At 48.5% G+C, this 6,940-nt stretch overlaps 1 long non-coding RNA gene across 1 annotated transcript; it reads right to left on the bottom strand.

The window, feature by feature from the left end:
* Nucleotides 1-86: 86 nt before the first annotated feature.
* Nucleotides 87-5,890, bottom strand: LOC118906171. Its single transcript, XR_005022436.1, has 4 exons — nucleotides 5,568-5,890; nucleotides 5,359-5,445; nucleotides 1,210-1,331; nucleotides 87-984 (listed from the first exon to the last, which is right to left on the bottom strand). It is a non-coding gene; the product is annotated as an uncharacterized LOC118906171 (long non-coding RNA).
* Nucleotides 5,891-6,940: the final 1,050 nt, after the last annotated feature.

Raw genomic sequence — 6,940 nt, 5'->3', positions numbered from 1 at the left:
GGTCTGTTGTTTGCCTTACCCTGCAGCTATGGGGTTAAGTATTTGACTCAATTGAGGAATGCAAAAAGGGGGAGGGGGAGGTAAAAAGATGTGAAGGGGTGGCCTGTCATTTCTAATACAAGCAGCAGGGGGAGCCAAAGCCTGCTTTTTCCTTTTTTGTTTTTTATCTGTTTTCGATAGGTCTTCTTTTGGAAGTAGTACTATAATTTGGGAGGTGGGTTTCCAAGTTCCTGCTTTGGACAGATGAATTTGGGGATTGTGCACCCTGCTAACCCAATCTTCCCATGCAGGGGAGGGGTAGCTTGATCCTCTGCTTGCTTCTCAGGTCATACAGATGGTCCTTTGCTACCTCTAACCATTTCTGACCTCATTGTGGTTCCTGGTTCTCAATTATTTTACCTGAAATTTCCTGGGGAAGAGAGATTAATGGGGGTGAGGGGAGACACCGAGGGGAGGGGGGTTGTTGACAACTGCAGTCTAGAGCCTCAAACAGGACTCCTGTTGAATATCCAAGTGCACATGAAAGGCACCTCCAGCTTCAAGGCCTCCTCCCAGCCCATGTCCTGCTCCACCCAAACTTCAATCAGGGAACACAAATGACAGTGAAGCTTGCCAAAAGAATCCAAATATCAGTGAGATGTGCTGGCCAGAATACGGAAAGAATGAGTAGAGCAGAAACTATCAAAGAGATCCCATTATCGCATACCCAAGACAGAGCTAGGGGACCCAGGTGCAGACATCACTTTGAGATGAGGGAACTTAAGGGATTTAAGAGGAACTTCGAGTTCCAGACTCCACAAGAAGCTGGAACATGTGGTGCTCAAGTGAGGGGTTATCTTATTTGGAGGCCCAGCTGGTCTCCTGCAGGCTCAGTCATCCATGGGAATCTCAGATCCTTGAAGGTCATGTGGGGATGAGGTCTCAAAGGTCTTCAGCCCTGCACAGGGCTAGTAGGGCTGACCGGCAGTTGCCTTTCACTGCATTCTGCAGACAAGAAGTCAAGTATTAGAAAGACCCACCACCACTATGGCTCAGGTACTCTGTCCTCTCCCTCGTGCTGGCCCAGAGCTTGTGTGGTGCCTGGAGTCCTGCACTAAATTCACCAAAGACCCATGAGTTCTCCAGGACGTGACTATGCTCCACTGTGTGCAGTGTGGAGGTTAGGGGTGAAGCTCCGGGGCTCCAGGTTAAGAACCAGCGAAGTCTCACCTGGAGGGAAGAGTAGAGGGACTTCCCAAATTTCTTTTTGAACTCAACTCGGATACTTAAAAGATCAGTCTCACTTCGAGAAATAAGGATGCGCATCAGGACTTGGTAATTGTCTCAGTTTCCTGGTGGAGGAAGAAACAGAATGTGGATGTGGTGGTAGTGACATTCTCACAGAGTAGGGATTGGACCGCATGGTGAATTATTCTAGGGAGTGTTGGTGAGGAGAGAGTCAAGGAAAAGAGAAATATGCATTATGTGAGGGTAAAAGTTATCTTTGTCCATCCTCATAGGAGATGATGTGGCAGGAAAGATCGGTTGCTGTGGGGAATATTACTGGAATATTACTTGTTCCATCCATGTCTTACCTGGCCCTGCCACTAGCTTAGAGCCTCGCTCCAAGGGCAGGTACTCAAGAAAAGATAGAGGAGACTGGCTACCTATAAAGACTTACAGCATGAGGAATTTCCCTAGCGGCACAGTGGTTAAGAATCCGCCTGCCAGTGCAGGGGACATGGGTTCGAGCCCTGGTCCGGGAAGGTCCCACATGCAGAGCAACTAAGCCCATGCGCCACAACTACTGAGCCCACATGCCACAACTACTGAAGCCCGCACGCCTAGAGCCCGCGCTCCGCAACAAGAGAAGCCACCGCAATGAGAAGCCCGTGCACCACAATGAAGAGTAGCTCCCGCTCCCCACAACCAGAGAAAGACTGCATGCAGCAAGAAAGACTCAAAGCAGCAAAAAAAAAAAAATCTTAAAAAAAAAAAAAGATTTACAGCATGAAATCCAGAAAGACTGTTTTTAACTTACAAGTTCGAGAAAGTCCAAGGAGGATACACCCACCCTGTCCTTAAACTGAGTTGATGGGGCTCTGATAGGGAGCAGGGTCATGTGACTTCCCGTTCTGATCCTGACCTACCAGGGTCGTCTTGTTATCCTCATCTTTATACATCAGTTTCTCCTGGTTGGACCCCTGGGGTTCAGCATCATTGTCCTTCTCTCATACCTGCACCAGGCCTCTTGCCTTTTGGTTAAAGATGGTAATGGAGGGTTCAGTTTAGAAATAATAGAGATATAGTACATATTCAAATCATGAGCTATAACTGATTATAATAAAATATTTTGGGGACTTCCCTGGTGGTCCAGTGGCTAAGACTCTACAATCCCAATGCAGGGGGCCCAGGTTCGATCCCTGGTCAGGGAACTAGATCCTGCATACTGCAACTAAGACCCAGTGCAGCCAAATAAATACATAAATTTTTTTTTTTTAAAAAAAGAAAGAAATGTTAAAAAAATTTTTTTTTTGGTTGCAAAAAACCTGTTTGTGTCATGAGCTGTGCACTGGTGCTGTCATCATTTCCTATTATCCTCTTTTTCAGAGTTTTCTCAGTCACTTGACTCCTGAGACCCTTCCCAGAACTGCCTGAAACCTACACTTAGGGCAACCCCACAGATCATAAACTCCCACAAAGAAACCAAAAAAAAAATGATGAAGTGAATACAGGATGCTATATTTTATTTGGACTCATTCATTACCTAATTGTCAGTGGGCCTGATGGCTACTCTTTGTTTTTTTTTCACTTTAAATTAAATTTAATTAATTAATTAATTTTTTGGCTGTGGCTTGTGGGATTTTAGTTCCCCGACCAGGGATGGAACCCAGGCCCTCAGCAGTGAGAACACGGAGCCCTAACTACTGGACCGCCAGGGAATTCCCTGATGGCTACTCTTTTGAATTGCATGTATCGTTGGTTTTATGTCGTGATGAAGACTGCCAAATGCTTCCCAGTATCCATTCTTCCCTTCTTCCAACTCTTGTTACTCCCTAGTTATAGAATTGGGGTAGGAGTCACTCATTAACTGAATAGTCCCAATGGTGTACAAGTACCCTCTACACCAAACCTATATCAAACATAATTCTTGTCTTGTTACTTGAGAATATATTTGGCATCTCATACTACCCTAGGATCTTTATAATGAACCTTCATTTTATGGTTCAGATTGGTCTGAATTTGTCCTGAATCAGCTGTCATTTAAAGGTCATTTTTCTGAATAAATATTCATCACAATTATGTTTTCACATTTCTCTCATAAAAGAATAGTTTGGAAGTGTCTTGATTGAGTTTTTCCTTTTTAAAAATTTGTTCAGAAAAATAGGCCTGTATTATTTTTTGACTCCTACTTCTAAGATAAATCCGGCATTTACATCCAGGAGTCTAGGTCCTGTGATCCAAATACTTTACAATCATTTACTGCTGTGGTATAAGTTTGTTTTTATGACAGGAATTTAGATAACCACAACTCTTCAAATGAATCTTAGTGTTCACTCATTATAATAGTACAGGCTTTATTGGATGAGTACAGTAATCTACTGTCAAAATGGAAATCTCTGGATGATAAAATAAATGCTTCTATGTACTGTCTTGAATAGCTGTTAACAGGCATGATGGTTTCTCAACCAGTATACAAAAAGCTATTCCATCTTCAAATTTTTGGTGAGCTTTTTTATTTATAGGTTTTTGGGGACAGTTGTACTAGGAGACCTAGCTCAACGAGCACAATGACCGGATTCTGTTTACGAAATTACTCAAACCAAGATCACCAATTTAAGTTTGGATAACACGGAAAAAAGTCTGACCAGTGTGGAGAAAGGTGGTCTTGGGTGCCAAGAGTATGCTATAGCTTATAGGATAGACCAACACCTATGATATAGACCAGGAGTTGATACATGGCAGTTACATGTCCTATAGGATCATTATGTGTATTGTAGGAGACTAGGTGACTTAATAGCTGTGTGACCTTGGGCAAGGTATTTAACCTCTCTGTACTTCAGTTTTTTCATCTATAAAACAAGGATGTGAGGATTCACTGAAACGTGTAATGTGCTCGGCATAGGCCCTGGCACAAAAGGAGCCCCTAAGAAATGGTGGCTCTTTTGTTATTTTTTCTAGTGTTATCACCATCCTCATTCTGGCAACTGAATCCATATCTGTATTTGGCCACCTAGACATTAATTGGGCCAAAAATTTTAGCTTTGGTGCCCTGGTGGGTCAACTAACCTATCTCTAACCACAGCTCACTCCTCTACTCTTGACAAGACAGTTTGTAAACCTAGGAAAAGAGAGCTGCTCTATGTTTACAAAATAATATGAGATTGTTACATCAGCAGCAGTGTGAAACTTCCTCTCTCATGCCCAGGAGATACTCTATTGAGTATCGTCAGTTCCTCCTTCCGGGCTCCTTCTCGGTCTACAGACTGGTTTCTAAAAGGTAATATGCCCAAGTGCAGAGGGAAGGGGCTCACCTTGGCCTGCAATGGCCCTCAGCAGCCTCTGCACATCCTTGTCTATACTGAAGCTCAAGAAGGTTCTGAGGGTGCCCCAAGCTGCAGTCTGTAAGAGCACGGGGGTACCAGAGTCTGCCCGTTCCCCAGTGCCCCGGCCAGGCCTTGGGCATGGCCTCAGGGCCAGCTCTCCCTTTCCTATTCCCCGTCCCACCCCCCAGCCCCTGTGCTGACGTAATAAAAAAAAAGATTCCTACAATCCCAGCAGCGCCTACCGTGTTGGCAAGGCCTAGGTGGCTGAAGATCTCCTGAGCCAGGGATAGTCCCATCTTCCCGCTGGTCACAGACATGGTGCGACTGGATGCCCTGGGGGGAGGGACACAGGAGCCAATTCAGGGGAACGTCCCAGCCTTTCTGGGCCGCTTTATGACCCCAGGTCCGGGAGCCTGGACTCCCTTTACCCATTCTTTTCCCTTGTTGCAGAAAAAAAGAACAACCTGCTTGGCAGGTTTGGGAGCCCAAGTGGGCTTGCCTCCACCTTCCCCACCACTCACCATCCTTCCGGAAGCAAGTTTGATCAGGGGTGCTGCTAGAACTAGCACCAAACAAACCCTCCCAGACTCTAGGGTTGGTCCCAAGGCTCCCCAGCCCTTGGTCTGAGGTGGATGATCCCCTTCTGAGGTCACCTCCCTTCCTTCCATGGCCTGGCTGGGTATTCCTGGGGTAGTGTAAGGGAGGCGAGGCGAGGCAGCAGGATTAAGTATGTGCGGCGGGAGGTAACAGCATCTTCCCCCACCTTCAGCCCCAGCCTCCAAGTAAGCCCCCCGCCCTGCCCACAGAGCTTCCACCACTGTGCGCCTTTCACCCTCGGAGTCTCCAGCTGGGATCTTTAGGTCAGCAGGTGCAGTCTCTGAGCTGATATGAGTATGTGTTCTTGTGGGTACATGGGGGCCTGGAGAAGGAAGCAGGCACTCATGTTAGAAAAGGAAAACTCCTTTCTCCTTCGCTCAAGTGATCAACAAGTTCCTCCCTCCCCCCCGAGCCCCAGCATGAGAGCCCAGGTCCAGTGCTTACCGGAGGTGCTGGGGGTGAAGTGGGTGTCCTCAGAGCCCGGCAGCGCACCGTGTATGGGCACCAGCTCCTGTGTGGCCTGTACAGGGGAGGGTGTGTGTGCAGCCCAAGCTGAACAGCCAGTCAGAGGACCTCTCCAGCAGACCAGCCCAGCTATCCTCTCAGCCCCTCCCAAATGCGGGAGAGGACCAGGCTGCACAAGGTCCCACATGCCAACACCTCCCTACCCAGCATCTCTCCTCCCAGGAACTGGCCTTAACCCATGCGGAGAACTCCGCTGGCCTCTCAGCAGCTCAGCCCCGACACAGGAGGCTTTGTGCACTGCCGTCCCGGCGGGGCCAGGTGGGACCACAGAAGCCCAGTCTCTAAGTCCAGCTTCTGACCTGGCTCTGCCTCTGACTCCAGCTCCCTGGAAAGGGGGGGTGGGGTGCAGGTCAGACAGGCTCCAGGCTGATTTGGAAGCTGGTACGGAAAAACCTGTTGGGGCACATACCAGCAGGGCACCCCAGCCTGCATCCCAGAGGGGTATTAGAGCAGTAGCGAGCGGGAGTGATTGGAAGAGAGTAGTAGAGTGAGGAGGCGGGGGGAGGGGACTGTGTAAATCTTCAGGGAAGGAAGGGCACAGGTATTCCGGGGATAGGAGCAGCTCAGAGTCAAGAGAGAAAAATGCACAGGGTGTTCCCTGTGGGCAGAAGCACCATGCTTCCAAAAGGCAACAGGGAGATGAAAGAGGCTCCCTGGGTCCCTGTGTCTTAGATTCCTTGTGTTGCCTTTTGGCCGCCAGGGCTGTTTTAGCTGCAGGTGATGCAACCCCAGCAGCTGGGCTGGAGGCTGTCTGTGCACAGAGCAGCAGGTAAACAGTCTTGGGGAGCCTCAGGGGCCCCTGAGTAGACAAGTACTCGAATCTCACAGCCAACTCCCTAGGGTCTGGGAGCAGTCTCCTTCCTGCTGCCCTAGACAGGTCTGCTGGGGGCTGGGCACAGAAGCCAGAGACCTGTCTCCATTCCTCTGTCGCTCTCCCACCCTAGGAAGGTCCTCACTGGTTTTCTGAGGAGGGACCGGCAGCTCTTCCTCAGAGCAGACCAGGCCTAAGGAGATGCTATAAAGGGAGATTTCCACGGTGGCAATCACTGCTTCTCACTTTTCTTTCCTGTTAAAGTGGAAAACACGCACCAATTTTTGCTGGAGAATGTGGGTTCAGTCCCAGCTCTGCCACTTGTTATGTTCTGCAACCTCAGCTAGTCACTTCAGGTCTCTATCATGTCTCTGTTTCTTTTTCTTTTTTTTGGCCATGCCACGTGGCATGCGGGATCTTCCCTGACCAGGGATCGAACCTGTGCCCCCTGCGTTGGGTTCGCAGAGTCTTAACCATTGGA

This window comes from Balaenoptera musculus, chromosome 1 (assembly GCF_009873245.2).
Source record: "Balaenoptera musculus isolate JJ_BM4_2016_0621 chromosome 1, mBalMus1.pri.v3, whole genome shotgun sequence".
Classification (NCBI taxonomy): Eukaryota; Metazoa; Chordata; class Mammalia; order Artiodactyla; family Balaenopteridae; genus Balaenoptera; species Balaenoptera musculus.
This window is presented reverse-complemented; position numbering and strand designations above follow the sequence as displayed.